This window comes from Mustela erminea, chromosome 6 (assembly GCF_009829155.1).
Source record: "Mustela erminea isolate mMusErm1 chromosome 6, mMusErm1.Pri, whole genome shotgun sequence".
Lineage (NCBI taxonomy): Eukaryota > Metazoa > Chordata > Mammalia > Carnivora > Mustelidae > Mustela > Mustela erminea.
Genome location: NC_045619.1, coordinates 25,791,196 through 25,812,070, shown reverse-complemented (window position 1 = coordinate 25,812,070; position 20,875 = coordinate 25,791,196). Strand labels below are relative to the sequence as shown.

Genomic DNA, 20,875 nt, shown 5'->3' with positions numbered 1-20,875 from the left:
GTGAAACTTATAAATCTCAGAGACAAAGAGAAAATCCTGAAAGCAGCTAGGGACAAGAGGTCGGTAACCTACAAGGAGAGAAACATTAGATTGGCAGAAGACCAATCCACAGAGACCTGGCAGGCCAAAGAGGAATGGTATAATATATTCAGTGCGCTAAATGGGAAAAATATGCAGTTAAGAATACTATATACAGCTAGGATGTCATTCAACATAGGACTGATAAAAAGCTTGCAGGACAAACACAAACTTAAATAATTTGTGATCACCAAAATAGCCCTACAAGAAATATTAAAAGGGATCTTCTATGCAAAGAGAGAGCCCATAAGTAACATAGACCAGAAAGGAACATAGACCAGATCAATGAAACTAGGCGCTTGTTCTTTGAAAGAGTTAATAAGACCAATAAAACCCTGGCCAGACTTACCAAAAAGAAAAGAGAAAGGACCCAAACAAATAAAATCATGAATGCAAGAGAAGAGATCCCAACTAATGCTGAAGAAATCCAAACAATTATAAGAATATATTATAAGCAACTATATGCCAACAAATTAAGCAATCTGGGAGAAATGGATACATTCCTAGAAACATAAAAAATACCAAAACTGAACCAGGAACAAACAGAAAACTGCAGAGACCCAAAACCAGCAATGAAATTGAAGCAGAAACCAAAAATCTCCCAACAAGAGCCCAGGCCCAGATGGCTTCCCAGAGGAATTCTACCAAACTATTTTTTAATTAATTTATTTTTTTTACGATTTTATTGTTTATTTATTTGACAGACACAAGGTCACAAGTAGGCAGAGAGACAGGCAGAGAGAGAGGGAGAAGCCGGCTCTCCACCGAGCAGAGAACCCAATGTGGGGCTCGATCCCAGGACCCTGAGATCATGATCTGAGCCGAAAGCAGAGGCTTTAACCCACTGAGCCACCCAGGCGCCCCTCTATCAAACTTTTAAAGAAGAATACCTAGTCTTCTGAAGCTGTTTCAAAAAACAGAAATGGAAGGAAAACTTTCAAACTCTTTATATGAAGCCAGCATTACCTTGATCCCAAAACCAGACAAAGATCCCACCAAAAAGGAGAATTACAAACCAATATCCCTGATGAACATGGATGCAAAAATTCTCATCAAAATAGTAGCCAATAGGATCCAAGAGTACATTAAAAGGATCATTCACCAAAACCAAGTGGGATTTATTTCTGGGCCAGAGGGTTGGCTCAATATCTGTAAATCAATCAATGTGATACACTGCATAAATCAAAGGACAAGAACTATATGATTCCCCTCAACAGATGCAGAAAAAACATTTGACAAAGTACAGCATCCTTTATTGATTAAAATAGGAAACATACCTCAGTATCATAAAACCATATATGAAAAACCCACAGTGAATATCATTCTCAATGGGGAAAAACTGAGAGCTTTTCCCCTATAGTCAGGAACACAGCAGGGATGTCCACTCTCACCACTGCTGTTCAAGAGAGTACTAGAAGCCATAGCCTCAGCAATCAGACAACAAAAAGAGATAAAAGGCATCTAAATTGGCAAAGAAGAAGTCAAACTCTCACTCTTTGCAGATAACATGATACTCTATGTGAAAACTCACAAGACTCCACCCCAAAATTGCAAGAACTCATACAGTAATTCAGCAAAGCAGCAGAATATAAAACCAATGCACAGAAATCAGTAGCTGTTACTAACAATGAGACAGAAGAGAGAAAAATTAAAGAGTCTATCCTATTTACAACTGCACCAAAACCCGTAAGATACCTAAGAATAAACTTAATCAAAGAGGCAAAGGATCTGTACTCAAAAAACTACAGAACACTCATGAAAATACAAAGAAATGGAAAAACCTCATATAACTCCTGGAACATATACTGTTAAATGAACAGAACAAATTCTGCTAAAATGTCTGTGCTATCTAGAGCAATCTTACATTCAATGCAACCCCTATCAAAATACCATCAACTTTTTTCACAGAGTTGGAACAAATAATCCTAAAATTTGTATGGAAACAGAGAAGATCCCAAATAGCCAGAGGGATGCTGAAAAAGAAAACCAAAACTGGTGGCATCACAATGCCAGACTTCAAGCTCTACTACAAAGCTGTCATCATCAAGATCAAGACAGTACGGTACTGGCACAAAAACAGACACACAGATCAATGGAACAGAATAGAGAACCCAGAAATGGACCCTTCACTCCATGGGCAACTAATCTTCGACAAAATAGGAAAGAATGTCCAATGGAAAAAAGACAATCTCTTCAACAAATGGTGTTGGGAAAATGGGACAACCACATGCAGAAGAATGAAACTGGACCTGTTCCTTTCACCATACACAAAAATAGATTCAAAATGGATGAAAGACCTAAACGTGAGACAGAAATCCATCAAAATCCTAGAGAACATAGGCAGCAAACTCTTCGACCTTGGCTGCAGCAACTTCTTGCTGGACATGTCTCCAAGGCAAGGGAAACAAAGGCAAATATGAACTATTGGGACTTTATCAAGATAAAGAGCTTTTGCATAGCAAAGGAAACAGACAACAAAAAACTGACAGAATGGGAGAATATATTTGCAAATGACAGATCAGATAAAGGGCTAGTATTCAAAATCATTAAAGAACTTATCAAACTCAACACCCAATGTACAAATAATCCAGTCAAGAAATGCGCAGCAGACATGAACAGACATTTCTCCATAGAAGACATAAACAGCCAAGACACACGGAAAAATCCTCCACATCACTCGGCAGCAGGGAAATAAATCAAAACCACAATGAGAAACCACCTCACACCAGTCAGAATGGCAAAAATTAACAAGTGAAAAAACGATAGTTGCTGGCAAGAATGCAGAGAAAGGGGAACCCTCCTACACTGCTGGGGAGAATGCAAGCTGGTATAGCCACTCTGGAAAACAGTATGGAGTTTCCTCAAAAAGTTGGAAATAGAGCTTTCCTATGACCCAGCAATTGTCCTACTGGGTATTTACCCAAAAGATAAAAATGTAGTGATCTGAAGGGGCACGTGTACCCAATGTTTATAGCAGCAATGTCCACAATAGCTAAACTATGGAAAGAGCCAAAATGCTCATCAACAGATGAATGGATAAAGAAGATGTGGTACACACATACACACACACAATGGGATACCGGTCAGCCATCAAAAAATGAAAACTTGCCATTTGCAATGCAGTGGACGAAACTAAAGAGTATTATGCTAAGTGAAATAAGTCAACCAGAGAAAGACAATTATACTACAATCTCACTCATATGTGGAATTTAAAAAACAAAACAGAGGAACATAGGAGAAGAGAAGAAAAAATAAAACAACATGAAACCGGAGAGGGAGACAAACCATATGAGACTCTTGATCTTAGGAAACAAACTGAGGGTTGCTGGAGGGGAGGGTGAGTGGAGGGATGGGGGAACTGGGTGATGGCCATTAGGAGGGCATGGATATAATGAGCACTGTTTATTATATAAAACTGATGAATCACAGAACTGTACCTCTGAAACCAATTAATACATTAAATGTTAATTAACTGAATTTTAATTAAAAATGTTTAAACACTGAAAAAAGAAAAAAGTGAATATATAAACAAATTGAGGTATATCCATAAAATGGAACACTATTCAATAAACGTGAATTTCTCACCATACGTGAATCTCAAAATAATTATGTCAAGTGAAGAAAATCTAAACAAAAAGAGTACCTGTTACATGATTTTACCTATACAAAATGCAAACCAGTCAAAATGCCAGAAATGAGATGAATGGTTGCCTGGAAATGGAAGACAGTAAGCAGCTGGAGAGGGTAGGAGCAAAAGGGAATGATCACAAAGGGGCATAAGAAAACTTTTGCGGGTGATGGATATATTTAATATCTTGACTATGGTGATAGTCTCACAGTGTATACATACATCAAAACTTAATTTTAAAAATGTACAATTTGTTATTTATTATATTTATATTCAATAAAGCTGTTTTTAAAAATAAACATTGTAAATTACAGGAAAAAAAATTTTCCTAAAAGTGAATTTTAGGTCCAAATGCCACAGTAAAGTTTTTCTTAAAAAAAAAAAAAAGTTATGGAAGGGTACTTAATAACATCTGGAAATGTTTGTTACAGAAGTAAAAAATGCAGGGGTGCCTAAGTGGTTCAGTCAGTTAAGTGTCTGACTCTTGACTTCAGCTTACATCTTGGATCTCAGGGTCATGAGTTCAGGCGCCACGCTGGGTTCTATGCTGGGCATGAAGCCTACTAACACAAACACAGACTACAAAATACTGCATTATATAATCCTTATTTTGTAAAAAGCCTATTTATATGCCTATATATGCATAGAAAAAAAAAACAAAAGATAAGCACTAAAATATTATATATGGAAGACAGGTGTGATTTTATCATTTGCTTGTACATTTCCTGTACCTTTCTTATTTTACAACAAACATAAATTATATTTAAAACCACGGGAAAAATGTCAAGCCCACCGGAAGACCAATGAAGGAGGTAAAAGGGTTCCTTCTGTCCTTTGCACATCAGAAAACAGTGACCAAATACAAAAGAAAATGAGACTGAAGTTAAGACTGGGGGCGCCTGGGTGGCTCAGTGGGTTAAGCCTCTGCTTTCAGCTCAGTTCATGATCTCAGGGTTCTGGGATCGAGTCCCACATCGGGCTCTCTGCTCAGCAGGGAGCCTGCTTCCTCCTCTCTCTCTGCTTGCTCTCTGGCTACTTGTGATCTCTCTCTGTCAAATAAATAAAATCTTAAAAAAAAAAAAAAAAGACTGAAGTTAAAGCCTCCACTTCAAGAAATAACCCAGAAGTCCTCAAATTCCATTCCTTTTCACACAAGTTTATGCAATACTCAAAAACATATTCAACAAAAACAAAACAACTGGTTGTTGTTGGCCCCAAATCCACTCTACAAAATTACCATCTACGACATCACTTAAAGGCCTTATCAGTGTAATCCAGTTTTATCTAAAACAGCACTATTCAGTTATTTAAGCATCTGCCTTCTGCTCAGGTCATAATCCCAGGCTCCTGGGATAGAGTCCAGCATTGGGCTCCTTGCTCAGCAGGGAGCCTTGCTTCTTCCTCTGCTCTGTGTGTGTGTATGTGTGTGCCTGACAAATAAATAAAAGAAAAAAATCTTGAAAAAATAAAATAAACAAAACAGTAGTATTCAAACAATTTTAGCAAATGATCTTTTTCAAAATTAAATCTTATAGAACTCCGATATTTAAAAGACTGTCATTTTATTCATGCATATTAAAAATAAAAATATTAATTCAGAGTATTTTATATCAAAGATATATGTCAGATCTTTATTTCCATTTTAGCTAATATGCTCGAGGTCTCTAATGTTTTAAAATACAGTTTACAGCCCATTTGGATATATTTATCTTTTATTGTGACTTAAAATGGTTGAAGATATAGGTAAACAACATTCAGAACAAAATTCGGCAGAATCTTAAAGTATATCCCACTCAACAGTTCTGCAAAACTCGTCAATAATGATTATTTCAAGCTTATTAACATAGTATACAAAAGCTTTCACAATCTAAGCCCTCTTTACCCTTCCATTCTCATCTCTCACAACTCTATGATATATACTCACACCCTAATAAAACTAAACTGCTTGTAGGTCACTGAACTCACATTTGCTCACCTCATATTGATCCCTCTGCCTAGAATGCAATCTCCTAATCTCACCTTTCACTCATTTTTAATATTCAACTCAGTCACTACTTCCTTCTGAAAGTCTTTTCTAGATGTTTCCCTTATTTTCTTCTAATCCATTCCAAGTTAAGAGTCATTGTGAGCTCTTCCATAATGCCATGTATTTATCCATATCAATTTATTTACTTCACTATATTCTAATCAGCCATTTGTATTCCAATCTCCTACACTAGGCCAAATCCTCCTTAAGAGCAAAGATGACATCTTAGTCATCTTAATACCCCCAAACCTTACATCATAGCTGGTACATGTCAGGTAGTCAATAAACACATGTTGAATGAATATTAAGCATTCTTCCATTTAAGAAAAGGACAGTAAAAGCAAGAAATTGCACAGGTCTTGGGATTCCACAACCCCAAAAGCTTTATAATTTGTTGCCTAAGGAAAATCATGGAATTTAACTCAACAAGTACATTTGGAGTAACTAATAAATGCCTAATATTGTGCAAAGGATTAATGAGTGATATAAAGGAAGTATGGGTCAGGGTGCCAGGATGGCTCAGTCAGTTGAGTGTCTGCCTTTGGCTTGGGTCATGACCTCCAGGTCCTAGGATTAAGTCCCACAAGCAGGCTTCCTGCTCAGCAGAGAGTCTGTTTCTCCTCTCCCTTTGCCACTCCCCCCAACTCATGCTCCTTCTCTCTCTCCAAAAAAAAAAAAAAAAGGCAGTATAGGTCAAGTTTCATCCTCCAGAGAGAAAAGTTCCATACAGAATCATGAAAACCGACTTCCTGGGGCACCTGGATGGCTCAGTCAGTTAAGTGTCCCACCTGTGGTTTTGGCTCAGGTTATGATCTCGGGGTCATAAGCTCACCCTGGAGTTGGGCTCTGTGCTCAGCAGGCAGTCAGCTTGAGATTCTCTCTCTCCGTTCCTCTGCCCTTCCCCCACTCATATTTGCTCACACTCTCCCTCCTTCTCCTCTTTCTCTAGAATAAATAAATCTTAAAAAAAAAAAAAAAAAACAGACCTCCTGCTTCCAGCATGAGAGAATGAGCAGGTTGATAAATACTCTTCACAAAAGAATCAAACAACAACCATTTCAGTGATGTGGAATTCAATCAAAGGCATTCAACAAACTGAAAAGTGTTTACTCATGAAACAACTGGGTAGGACATGAGTCTACAGCAATCTTACCCTTGGCTACTCCCATCTCCCCCCACCTCTGTCAGTGTAGGAGTTTTAACAAGGGTAAGGCAAACTGGGAAGAGCAGGATCACCACTGCTGGAGGGTAATCTATTGATCTGATGCACCATGAGTTAAAGTGGAGATTTCTGTGGTCACCTAACTGTGAGAGCCAGTGGCACCTTTAGCCTGAGTCTGTAGGACTCTATGTGGCAAGCAACAAACTAGCAGGCTAGCTGGGGATTTTACAGGAATTCTGGAGGTTGAGACAGCTGGGGGGCGGGGGGGGGGGGGGGGGGGGGGGGGGCAAGGGAGACTCAATAAAATATTAACTACTGCAGGTTACACTAAGACTGTGTACTGGAGACTGAAGCAGGTCCATGCCACTCACACATCCTTGGCCAACAAAGCTATACATATGGCAAGAGAGGCTGGTGCAAAGTAAAAGCCAGGGCAAGCCTGAAAATGACTGGTGTCTGAACGCACTCTGTTACCCTCATTTAGATCCATCAGCAGTACTAGCAATATTAGTATTAAGCATTCGCTGTAATAGTCAAATTGTCTGAACACAACTTCTGACCAATCCTTGAACACTAAGGTATGCAGACACAGGAAGCCAGGTTTAAAAAAATAAATAAAACCAGCAGACATCAAGAATGACATAAAGTAGGGGCACCTGGGTGGCTCAGTCAGTTAAGCGTCTGCCTTCAGCTCACTTCATGATCCCAGGGTCCTGGATCAAGTCCTGCACCCGGCTCCCTGCTCAGTGGGGAAACTGCTTCTCCCTCTCCCTCTGCGTCCAAATTCTTCAGAATAAATTCAATGAAATTCAATGAAAGTGCAAGAATTATATATTGCAAACTAAAAAAAATTGAGAGAAATTAAAAACCTAAATAGAGAGACATAACATATTCATGAATTGGAAGACTCTTGAGTTAGCTATTTTTCCCACACTGATCTATGGATTCAATGCAAATCTTATCAAATCACAACAGATGTTTTTTGTAGAAACTGACAAGTGGGTCCTAAATTTTGTATGTAAATGGAAAGAATCTGGAATCACTTTTGAAAAAGTTGGAAAGATTTACACTACCTATTTTGGGTTTTTTTCTTTGAATTTTTATTTGTATTTATTTTTCTTAAGTAAATGTGGGGCTCGAACTCACAACCCCAAGATCAAGAGTCACATGTTCCACTGAGCCAGCCAGACACCCTGAACTACCCACTTTGAAACTTACTATAACACTACAGCTACCAAGGCAGTGTGGTACTGGAGTAAAGATAGGAATTTAGATGAATAGAACAGGATTGAGACTATAAATAAACCCTTATGATATAAGCAACTGATTTTTTTAATAGAGATGCCAATAGAATTCAAGGGGAAAAGAACAGCCTTTTTAATAATGATAGGGCAATTTGATGTCCAGTTGGTATAAAGAAAATTTTTTTTAAACTTTAGGTTAACTGGGTGACTCAATCAGTTAAGCATCTGCCTTCAGCTCAGGTCATGATTCTGGGGTCCTGGGATTGAGCCCCAGGTAGGGCCCCCTGCTCAGTGAGGAATCTGCTTCTTCTCCCTCTGCTCCTTCCCCCACTTGTGCACATGGATGCACGCACACTTGTTCTCCCTCTCAAATACATAAAATCTTAAAAAAAAAAATGTTTAAAACTTCGACCATACACAAATGTTAATTCAATATGGATCCTAGATCTAAATGAAGGAGCTAAAAGTAAACAGAGGAGAAAATCTTTGTGATCTTGGATCAGGCAAAAAGTTCTTTAAACACATCATCAAGATCCTAAGCCCAAAAAGGAAAAACTTATAAACTATACTTCATCAAAAACCTCTGTACTTCAAAGACACAAGTATAAGAAAAAGTAAGCCACAGACCGGGAGAAAATCTTTGCAAATATATCTCTAATAAAAGACTTTAACACAGAATATATAAAGATCTTTTACAACTCAATAATAAAACAAAAAAACAGAGGTTAAAAATGGGCAAAAGATTTGAATAGAATTGCACCAAATTATGACTGATAAAAGGCTAATAATAAGCACAGAAAATGCAACATCATTTATACTTAGGGAAATGCAAATTAAAATCACAAGTAGAGTTTTGGGAGCCCCCAACCCTCATGTTGTTCAAAGGTCAACCATAGATTCTTTCTCTATATTATGATGCTAACCAAAGACTTGACCTATCACCATTTGCAAGTTCACATCTCTGTAGAGAGTATCTTTGTATAGATGGGTTTACATTTATAGTGCTACACAATGTTTCTTGACTAACAATTTTCATTTAATCAAAAAACTAAAGGTGATAAGCATTCTTCTCTTGGCTTCCAGGATTCTACTCTTTCCTGGTTTTCCTCCATACTATCTCTCTCCACCTACCCACTACATGTGATGTTCACCAGCCCTCTTCTGATTCCACACATCCTCTTTAGCAATCCCACCTACACCCAGGATCTGAATTACCAGTATTGCTGATGACTTCTGACTCTCTCTCTCTCCAATTCAGAGAAACTTCTCCCCAATTTTACTTGATTCGTTAACTCCCTCCTGGTTAGGTTTAATACTTACCTGTATACACTCAGATTACACTTACATACTTCTAATCTGACATTTCCTTAATTATAATGTATTCTCTCTGCAGTTCTAGGTCAGGTGTCCTTCCAACATGCCACCAATTACACTCTCATTTATCTTTATAGCACCTTCGATTTATATTACAAATAACTACATATAAATTTTAAATAACCATTCATTTTCTCCCACCAGGCACTGCTTGAGACTTGGCACTATGTCTTATTAACAATCTTCCCAGTACCTAGTATAGTGCAAGACCCATGACAGGCAAGACCCATGATAGGCAAATACTGACTAAACCAATAAACAGAAGAAATTAAACGTGCTTTAAATTGTAAACATATAGGGCACTTGGGTAGCTCATTTGGTCAAGTGTCCGACTCTTAGTTTTGGCTCAGGCTGTGATCTCAGGGTCATGAGACTGAGCCCCATGTTGGACTCTGCACTCAGCACCGAGTCTACTTAAGGCTCTCTTTCCCTCACCCTCTGCCACTTCTCCCCCACGTACACATGCACTTGCACTATCCAAAACAAACCTTTAAAAAATTAATGAAAAATAAATTGTAAACACACTATCTCTGAAAAAAACTTTCAGTAATTTATTTTTTCTAAAGAGAAAACGGGCCAAAAAAGGTTAAGTGACTAACTCAGTCAAGTCTTCATCTCCTGAATCTTCCCCAAAATCATAATGCCTATTAGTTCATGCTTACTGATCTAAGCTTCCCATTAACCTCCAAAAGTAACATAGAAATATTATTTGGAAAAAAACCATTTCAAATGCATCCACCCCAGCTTTTGCTGGCTTTGTCAGCTGTAGGTAACTCAGATATTAATTATTACTTAATAGTTGTTCTGTTCAACATAGACTAATCTTTAATTTAACCAGTCTTTTCACATATCCTTCATATATAATTCAATATATATCACACATCTGTATGTGAAAAATAATGTGCAAGTTACAATTTGTCAGCACTCCAAAAATATCTAATTATATCGTATGCTCTTTAAGTTTAACAATATCTCAAGCGTCTGCCTTAAACCAAAATGTGATTCAGAGGTGAAAAACATATTGAACGGGAATGCTAAAGATAAGCACTTCAACTTAGCAGAAAAATCCCTATAGTCCATTGCTAACGTTTTCAGTGGTTGCTATGTTATCCTGCAATTGTGTTACTGGGCAACAACTCAGAAGCTAGGATAGCAAGCTTACTAAAAAACAAATGACTCAAACCAGGATTTATAAAAATACTGAGACTCTACTTGTTTATACCTTTAAATGAAACAATTCCTGTCATAAGCATCAGACATAGGATTTACAGCAAGACTACAAAAATTACCCAGAATTTATTTAAAGACATATTTTGGAAGTGACAGGCACATTCCAAAAGGAAATGGATAGGTTTAGGTTCCTCCCATCTCTATGAATTTTAGTGCAAAAGAAATTTAAAGTTATAATATACAGAAAACAAGTAACTGTGCACATCCTGCTTTCTTAATTTCTTTACTACTGGATTATATCTCAGTTACTTTAAAAAAAAAAAAAAAAAAAGCTGGACTAGCTAGACTATACAGCCTGTGATCTCTCCATGACCTACAGAGGCAGCCTCAATGGAAAAACATAAAAATTAAGATAACTGTTACTTTATGAGGGCCAAATAAAAGTACTGACATAATTCATAAATAAGACCTGACCAGGAAAAAAGTAAAATGGAATAGAGTAGAATGGAGAGATAGGGAGAAAGGGATTATATAAGGGAGGTAGAGGGAGGAGAGAGTTGGGGAAGTGTTTTTAAAATCAAGATTCTACTAAGGAAGAACCAGGAAACTGACCAAACTCCCCAAGCCCACTTGAGAGTAGTGCCAGCATTCCTGAGAGAGTTCTTACTGCTGATATTGTCATGGGAAATTCTCAAATATCACACTTTCTAGGAATATAATCTTTCCTTCCAATTCCCATGAATTCATGCTCTTTAATTCCCTTTCTTGTGATTTACAGTTGCCGTTCCTCTCTCAGCTACTCTCTCAAAGATTGTCTTTTACTTCTACTACACTATAAAAGGGGGAAAAAAGTACAAATGCACATTCCTCATCTCTAAGAAACATTTATTCAGCAACTTCTATTTGGAAGATACTAAGGATACACCTCAGTGAGATCTGGTATCCTGCCCTTAAGGAGCTTACAATCTAATTAGGAAGGTAAGGCATATATATCCAAAATGATAAAATGCAATATAAAGTATCAGACGAGAATGGCTAATAAAAACATCCTATAGAATTTCAGAGAAGAAAGAGTTCAGAACGTGTTACCCTAAAATATTCCACTTTGGCGTATTATTTTGAGTTAAACTTAACAAACAGCAGATGCAAGAGAGGCACTCTGACCCTTCTTTTTCTTCCTGAAAATAGAAAATAAAAATCCCAGAAGAAAAAAACTCTGTACCAGAAGTGAAGAAGACATTCTTATCACCAGAGATAGGGAATCAAAGCCAAGAAATATGTACAAACGAGCCTTATTAAACTAATCTTTATCTTCCTAGTCACTTCCCCACAATTCATGACTCAGCACAAAACCCTTTGTCTTTTTTACACAAATTTATTGTTTCTTTATCTAAAAGATATAAAAGCTTTCTACTCAGGGCACCTAGGAGGCTCAGTGGGTTCAGCCTCTGCCTTCAGCTCAGGTCATGATCTCAGGTCCTGGGATGGAGCCCCGCATCGGGCTCTCTGCTCAGCAGGGAGCCTGCCCCCTACCCGCACCGCTCTCTGCCTACGTGTGCTCTCTCTCTCAGTCAAATAAATAAATAAAATCTTTAAGAAAAAAAAAAAAAAAAAAGCTTTCTGCTCTGGTTGCTTCAAGTCTTCTTTCTCCTGTGAAGGCCCCCAAGTACACATAAAAATTTTTTTAAACTTGTATGCTTTCCTCTGTTAATCTGTTTTATGTCAATTTAACTCTTAGGCCAGCTAGCGACTCTAAGAGTAGAGAACTTTTCCTCCCTGGCAGAGATTACAGTGGAGTTGAACTTCATAGAAAAGGAACAATTCAGATTTTAGGAAAGAAGGAAAGAAATCAGGACGGTAGGCAGAATGACACAAAGGCTTGGAAGAAAGGGAGAAAGCATATAGGAGTTTTAGAGGATAGTGAGGAAATCATTCTGGACACACAGTTTTTCTATGAAGAACATGAACATGAAATGGCAGACTGAGAGGAAATTTTGAAGAGTTCAGATTAAGAAATGTGAACTTTAGGTAGAAAAAAGTACTTCAGGAAATTTTTTACAAATGTACATACACACATGCCCTAAAAGTACACACAGATTAGACAATTTGACAAAATCACTGAACTTAATACATTATGTATGACAAAATTAAAATAAAATTCAATTACTTTAGACAGAGATAGTACCTAGAAAACACACAAAGAATTCTGACAATTAACTAATCTTTCCGTTAAGATTTCATTCTTCTAAACTTCTTGAATTAGAACTTCCATGTTACAAAATACTGACTTCCGATTACTAAGAACTTTATTATACAACATGAGTCATTCTTGATTTTTCTTCTCTGCTTGTCTTGCCCAACTCTTGAATATTTCATTACTTCAACATCAGCATATGGAAAAGAAAAAGGGGGAGGAAACTATAATGAAGTCAACAGATTTTTGCAATGTAGTAAGACATGCAACTTCAAGTTCCAATTCCCATTACCAATGGTTTGATTTCAAAGAAGTCATTCAGTCTCATAGTGTCTCAAATGTTCTCACTTCCTTTCTTACATACTTGAAAGTTTATAGAACTCAAAAAAATCATGAAAAAGTGCTCTGAAAACTACTGCCATACAGTCATACAAACTGTATCAATAAGGGTTCAATGAGCAGGGAAAGAGTAAGGTTATTGGCTTGACCAAGGCTTAAAAGCCACTTGTAGATTGTGTTTCAATCTCCCAACACACTATGCCCTAAATTGGTATTATCTTATTATTTGAAAAATTCCTGAATATAGCCTGCACACTTCATCTGGTTAGAAAATATTCAAAAAAAAGAATACCAGACATACACTGTCCTATATAACCAAAGGGTAACTCAAAGCCACTTGCCACTCTAAAGAGTCCTGTATGACACGAATATTCAAAATATTCTAGTAATTCCACACAAAATGATTTTGAAATCAAAACTCAGTACAGAAGGTACCTATTAACTAAAACCACCTACAGGCTAAACCCATGAATTTACAGAATTCTGAATCCGGTTAATTGCAGGATAGTGACATTTAATTATATTCTAGTTGAGTATTGGACTTGTTTACGGAGACGTTGCTTGGTGACAGAAGCACTGCTTTAACAACCTACTCAGTTTTAGATCTCAAGTATTCTCTGCTCAGAGTCTAAACACTATCAACTGTAACATATATAAGAAATTAAGAACAAGTTTCTTGCCATCCTAGACATCTCTCAGACTTCACTGAAACAGCTTCACAACCAAAACAGCTTTACAAGGAATGTAACTGTAACTTAAGGCTTTAAAAATACTTGGCAGTGGGCATTTTTAAGAGCTAAGTGCCCATTTATTACGGTCAAAAGCTGGTATAAGGATTTATCGAAATGTCCATTTAAGCCAGGCATTCATTTACTCCGTCTAGACCTTATCTCTGGAATTAAAATTGTCTGCGGGGTCTTGGAAAACGGTAGCATAGTTTTTTCATCACAAATGAAACTGGTGGTACCACACGTCCAGCCACTTAAACTAGCTACACAAGCGCCGCGCCAGAATGCATCCAAAAACACCCAAAAGGGGCGCCTGGCTGGCTCAGGTCCAAGAGCACGCGGCTCGCAATCTCCGGGTGGTGAGTTCGAGTCCCGCACTGGGTGCAGAGATTACTTACATACATACATAAACTTAAGAAACAAAGGAGAAGAAAAAAAAAAAAGTTTCCCGTGTACTTAACTCGCCACAGAACATGTCTCAGAGCCTCCATTTCTAACACCCGCTCCAATTACTTTACAGGAAAAGTAACAACAAAACATTCAAAGCCAAGTTGTTTAGAAAAGGGGAGCATCCCAAAAACTACGGACCAGACAGCGTCCCCACAAAAAGAGGTTACGTACCAGACTCACACACAGTCCTCGCGACTTGCGCGCGTAAAACTTAGCGCCCGGTGCTGTGGCCGCGCTCGCCACCTGGGAACACCGGCACAGCTCCAGCCACCGGCACCCGCTCGACTCTCCTCGCCCCGGCATTGGGGCTAAGGGGTGCAGTTCCACACGCGGGGTGCTGGCCCGGCGGGCAGCCGCTCGCGGCGCAGGCTGAAGAGGACGAGCAGGGAAAGCAGGGCCGAGCGCGCCCCTCGGACTCCCACTCCAGGGAAAAGATGTGGTTTCCCTGGAGAGCTCCGAGGACGGAAAGGGCGGCGGTGGAGAGAAGAGCTTCGCTGCGCCCGGGTGGACGGGCTGTCTCCGGATAGCGAGGCGGCCCAGTAGCTGCCGACCCGCCGACACGCCACCCTCAGCCCGCCGCCCGCCGCCCGTCCAGCCCCGCGGAGCGCGTCGGTCCCGAGTCCTGAGGGCGCGCGAGCCAGGAAGTCCCGCCCCTACGCCGACGTCACCGGCGCCGCGGACGCCGGCCCCGGTCGGCAGCCGTTAGAGGGAGGAGACGAGCGGAGTTCGAGCGGGAGCGACGGCCGACCTCGGCGGGAACGCCGGGTGGAGGCAGCGCTACGACGGAGCGCCGGGGGGCCACAGAGGTCCCTCCAGCCGAGCGCGGGCACGTGCTTCAACCAGCCGGACTGAAGTGCGTGGCTGAGCGAGGAGCCGGTCTCCCTCGCCTCCTCGCAGCGCTAGGTTTCTAGGGGGATTTTCCCCCTTTTCGCGCTTCCCTTTGCCGGCTCTTCGCCCAGAGCAGGAGGTCCTGCTTCTGCCTTCGTCCCCGATCGTGCACATTTCATGATTCTGGAGTCGCCTGCCTGACACGTCAGCCTGGGAGCAGGAGCTCCCGAGCGGCGAGTCCGCTCAGCTTGTCTGGAGGAACCGGCCGGGTCAGCACCAGGGCCCGGGGTGAATACTTCCCCGCCCCCCGCATCCTGCACCAGAGTCAGGGTGCCCACTGGGGATAACATTGCGAGCTCTCTATCTTGAGGTTGCAAACTAAAGTTGGAAGAGAAGGTACCAGTTTTTGAGAGCGTCCGTTCTATGCCAAGGGCTGAAATAAGGTAGTTTCAGTCTCTAAGAATATGTAGTGGAAGAAACAGGCGCTCTTCCTTTCCCACGTTTGCTCAGTGACCTGGGTTGGGGTGGCGGTTCTCCTGCATTGTAAAGCACAGCTCATTTTTACATAGGCTGTAGCCGTGGTTGGAAAGGCAACTGAGATAGGACCTTTTTGGGGGAACCATCTTTTTTTTTTTTTTAAATGGGGAAAGAGGAGCCATTCCACGAGAGGATGCGCTTGCTAATGGAGTGTCAGCACATGGATTACAAAGGTGTGGGACACAGTATCAGTGAACAGAACATAGAATCCAGAAACATACTGCTGTACCTTGTACAAGTGTTTAATAATACGAGCTCACATTTGCTGAGCATTTAGGTATCAAGTACAAGAGGCCTTTTTCAGGTTGTATTAGTTAACACTAAGCCAGGTGCAATTATCTGACTTTAGAACATTACCCAGAGTCATTAACTGGTAAATGTTGACGCCAGACTTCTGAACTCCAGAAGTCTTCTTGGTGTTCATCAGTAAACTATATGCTATAAATCACTGCTAAGTGGGGAAAAGATTATCTGAGAAATAACAACCAATGGAGACAGGCCCTCTATCTCCTTTCTCAAATAAATACCAGATGAATCAAAAATTTAAAGAAATGTAAAGAATGAAGCCATAAAAAACACTATAAGAAGATCAAGGAGAGTATTTGTATAATCTTGAGGTGAGAAAAGCCTTTGCTAACTATGAAATGAAAAACGGAAATCATAACAGAAAAAATTAGATGAAGAACAGAACAGCCTTTGCTAACTATGAAACAACAGAAATCATAACAAAAAATAACATGAAGATGATAATCTATATACAAGTTGTAATCTTCTATACACAAATAATGAACCACTGGAAACTACATTTGTATCGTGCGGAAAAAGAAGGAAAAATACTAATATACAAAGAGCTCATAGAATATCAATTTTAAGGGGTGCCTGGGTGGTGCAGTCTGTTAAGCATCCCACTCTTGGTTTCAGCTCAGGTTGTGATCTCAGGGTTGTGAAACTGAGCCCTTCAGTGGGCTCTGTGCTCAGTGCAGAGTCTGCTTTACACTCCCTCTCCCCCTTCCCTCTCCTTCTCACCCCCACATGAATGCATGTGTGCTGTCTCCAATCTTTAATTTTTAAAAAAGTTTTCAAAACACCACAAAAAAATTACCAAAGGAAATCAATAGGACATATTTAAATCAAGAAAAACAAACATCTAATTAAATGAAAAAGATGTTCTACATTCCAAACAGATCCTTTTTGTCCCTCTGCATATATAGGGATATGGGGTTACAACTACTATTGTGCACTATTGATGTTAAGGTTGAAATTGGGACAGTCTTAATTACCAAAATTTCATTAGCCTTTGCCCCAAAATCTCATTTCCTAGCCCATTCATAAGGAAAACATTCATATGGATGTTCCTCACTCCCTTTTTTTCCTCACTCCCTTTTTTGTAATAAGTGTTTTTTGAAACAATATAAGTGCCATCACTAGGATGCTAGTTAAATTACCGTGCATGTGCACAATGGAATACCCTTATGCTATTAATAACATGATGAATCTTTATTTACATGAAAATATGTTCATAACATATAGGCCCTCCCATAAAAGTAGACTATAAATCAGCAGGAACAGCATCTTCTTGACATGAATATATATGTGTGTATAAATATACAAAAAGATCTGGAGAGATGTTGGCCAAAAAACAAGTGATTTTTATTTTGTCTTTTGGATTTTTTTTATCTCATTTGAATTTTTAATAATGTATGTATCATTTTTACAAAAAAAAAACTTTTATTTTTAATTAAAGCCAGTGAAAGGGGAGCCAGTTGACTGTAGACGCCCATAGTTAGATGACCAATGTGAAATAATTATATCTGAGAGCTAAATTCTCAGCTTTTTAAGTATCCATACATTTGATGATATTAATTTACCTCACTTGGACGTGATGATTCCGACTTCTTAAATTGGCCACTGTATCCATCCTATGTTTTGTTCTCTGTGTACCTCTCATGGTATTTGTCACACTGAATTATAATTCCTTCTTTCTGTCACTAGACTATTTGCTCCTATAATATGTATCCTTTTCTGCCATATGTTATATATTTGTTTTCCCCTGATACATTATTTGTCATCTATTTTATTTTTTATGCAGAAATTTTACTTTTAAAGCAGTCAAAATGCTAATGAATTATACAGATAATATTAAGGGATAGTTCAACCTTATGCCAATAAATTTGACAACTTAAGTAAAATGAACAAATTCCTAAAAAAATAAAAAGAACCGACACAAGAAGAAAAAGAAAAGCTAAATGGACCGATATCTATTAAAGAAATGGAATTTCTAATCAAAAACTTTCCTACAAAAACTCCAGGGCCAGATGACTTCACCAGTAAATTTATCAGACTTTTAAAGAAGATAAAATACTAATCCTATAGATTTCAGAGAATAAAGCAGGAATGAACACTTCCAAACTCATTTTATGAAGCCAATATACTCCTGATATCAAAACTTGACCAGGACATTCTACAAAATAATTACAAACCAATAACCCTCATGAATATAGATGATAAAATGCTTAATTAAATATTGGCAAATTGAACCTTGCAATATAAAGGATATGATGGTAAGGAAAGTGTGATTTAACACTGAAAAGTCAGTGTTAATTCACTACACTAACAAAATGGAAGAGAAAAATAAAACAATGGTCTCAGTAGATGCAGGGAAAGCATCTGACAAAATTCAAACCCATTCACTTAAAAAAAATTTAAGCAAGTTAAGTATAGAAAGGAACTTCCTTAGTATAACAATCATCTTTGAAAAATGTAGTGGTGAAATATTAAATCTTTTCCCCCTAAGTTCAGGAACAATGTAAGATTCTAAGAATGTTTGCTCTCACCACTTCTATTCAGGGGTATGTTGAAGGTCTTAATCAATGTAAAAATGTAACAAAACATAATTGATGTAATCAATGTAACAAAATAATAAAATGCATAAAGATTGGAAAAACTTGGACTTTGTGATTTCAAAATTTACAACAAAACTACAGTAGTCAACACAGCTGTACTGCCAAAAACATACATATAATACAATATAATATAATATACATATACATATAATATATATATACATACAATTCAGAGTCCGTAAATAATACCTTTACATTTATGGTCAATTGACCTTGACAAAGGTGCCAAGGCAATTCCATAGGGCAAAGAATAGTCCTCTCATAAAGTTATGCTGGGAAAACATGGAAAAGAATGAACTTGGACCCCTATACGTAATACAAATGTTAAGATGAAGCAAAGATCTCAACATAAGAACTAAAACTAAAACTCAGAAAAAAGCATAGCCATAAATCTTCATGGCATAACAATGGTTTCTTAGATGTGACACGAAGAGCACAAACAACCAAAGGAAAAAAAATTATACTTTATCAAAATTTAAAAAATTTGTGCTTCTAAGAACACTATCAAGAAAGTGAAAAAATCACATCTCCTGGTGTGCCTCTCAAGCCAAGCCTTGCCCCCACACCTGCCCGGCTACCAATGAAGTGTGAACACCATATGTGGAAGAAGATTCCATAAGTTGGCTGATACCAAGATATTTCTGAGTAATTGGTGTGTGACAACTGTGTGACTGAGGAGAAAGGGATCCAGGTTTCCCAGCAGAACACCAAGGACTTCTTCTGCGTTCTGAACCTTCAGAAGAAATGTGATATCTCACAGCCCAAAGCGCTGGCAGTGCCGATATGTCCACGGCCTCTGCCTTATTTTGCTAGTAAATTCTGCATCAGTGTGACTGATGCATCCAGAAGATGCTATGGCTTCCTCAAAAGTCTGGGGGTGTGCACTGTCTTTGATAGGATAGCTGGGGATTTCAGCTTCCTGGAGAGTCAGAAAGAACCTGTGCCTCAATACCACTAGCACAGTGAGGAAGAGCCAGTGTTCCCCAAGCTCACCTCCACCTATCCCGGCTGGGTCCCCTACTTGGAACGTGTGCTGGGCCACCCTGTCACCCCACCACCACCACCACCTCTATACCACCAAGTCTTCCCAACAGATCATGAGTGAAGATTACTTCACCAGACAGCAGAACCTGTCTTCAAACAAGATTTTCCACATTATTATGGTCTCTGTTATAATAAGCTGAAGGCCCTTCGAGAAGATTTTCCCATAGCTTCCTATGGTTCCTGGGGTACTGACTGAGTGCGTATTAATCTCAGGTGAAATTGTTCAGATAATGGAGCAAAGTGACCTCTGGTGAAATGACACTGCCACGTATACCCCGTTTTCAGGCCTGTAGGAGAAGGTGAGGCACTGACACCATGATGGAGCTGGGACCAGCAGGTATCTGGCGCACAGCTTCAGACCTGTGGCCCAGCAGCTGTTTCCTGAGGATGTAAGGGAGGTCACCTGCTGCGCCCGAGGAGCAAAGACTTCCAGGAGGTCACCGCTGAAAAGAATGGGGAGGTTCTGTTATGCTTTGCTGCTGGGTACTGCTTTCGAAACATCCAGGATATGGTTCTGGAGCTGGAGAAGGGCAAGTTGCCATGCCACTTGGTGGAAGTGCTTGCCTGGACCAGTGGATGTTTAAATGACAGAGGCCCAGCCTAGACCAAGGATGGGCATGCAGACAAGGTGCTGCTGTGGCAGATGGAAGGCATCAACGCTGACCTCGTCATGCAGCCCCTATACCAGCGCCCACATGCAGGAGCTATACCAGGAGCGCCTGAACAGGGCCAACTCCCCTGGAGCCCAGGAAGCCCTGCACACAGTGTACCAGGACCCAGGGCTCTCTGCCGTCACCGGAGACATCAAGAGCTAAAGGTCGAAAAGGCTGGGAGGCAGGTCCTATCAGCTGCCCAAGGAGGGAGGAAGAGCTGAGTGTGGGCATCAAAGACCCAGGAGGAAAACCACTCAGCTTCTCAGTTATCACTTTTGTTTTTTCAGAATTCTCTACCCCCTAATTGTTGGTGGCTCCCTCAGTCAGTTTGATTTGGTGCTACCTTTGTAATAATGTGTGACTGGAATATTTTAATAAGAGAAGGACTGCCCCAAGTTAAGTATCCTTTTAGCTTAAGACCAAAAAATAGGGCACCTGGGTGGCTCAGTCGTTAAGCATCTGTCTTTGGCTCAGGTCATGATCCCAGAGTCCTGGGATCAAGCCCCATATGGGGCTC

General features: G+C 39.5%; 1 protein-coding gene and 1 pseudogene across 3 annotated transcripts in view; one reads left to right on the top strand and one right to left on the bottom strand.

Moving 5' to 3' along the window:
- The window catches only part of CEP83 (centrosomal protein 83), a 140,010-nt gene extending 124,971 nt beyond the window's left edge, over window positions 1-15,039 (bottom strand). For 2 of the 3 annotated variants that reach the window (XR_004286687.1, XM_032346763.1), the window contains exon 1: window positions 14,565-15,038. The gene's annotated coding sequence lies outside the window, so the exon portion shown is untranslated. Of the gene's footprint in view, window positions 1-14,564 lie in introns of all 3 variants that reach the window. The other variant, XM_032346766.1, reaches the window with a different exon arrangement.
- Window positions 15,040-15,891: 852 nt separating this feature from the next.
- On the top strand, window positions 15,892-20,580 carry LOC116593450 (annotated as a pseudogene).
- Window positions 20,581-20,875: the final 295 nt, after the last annotated feature.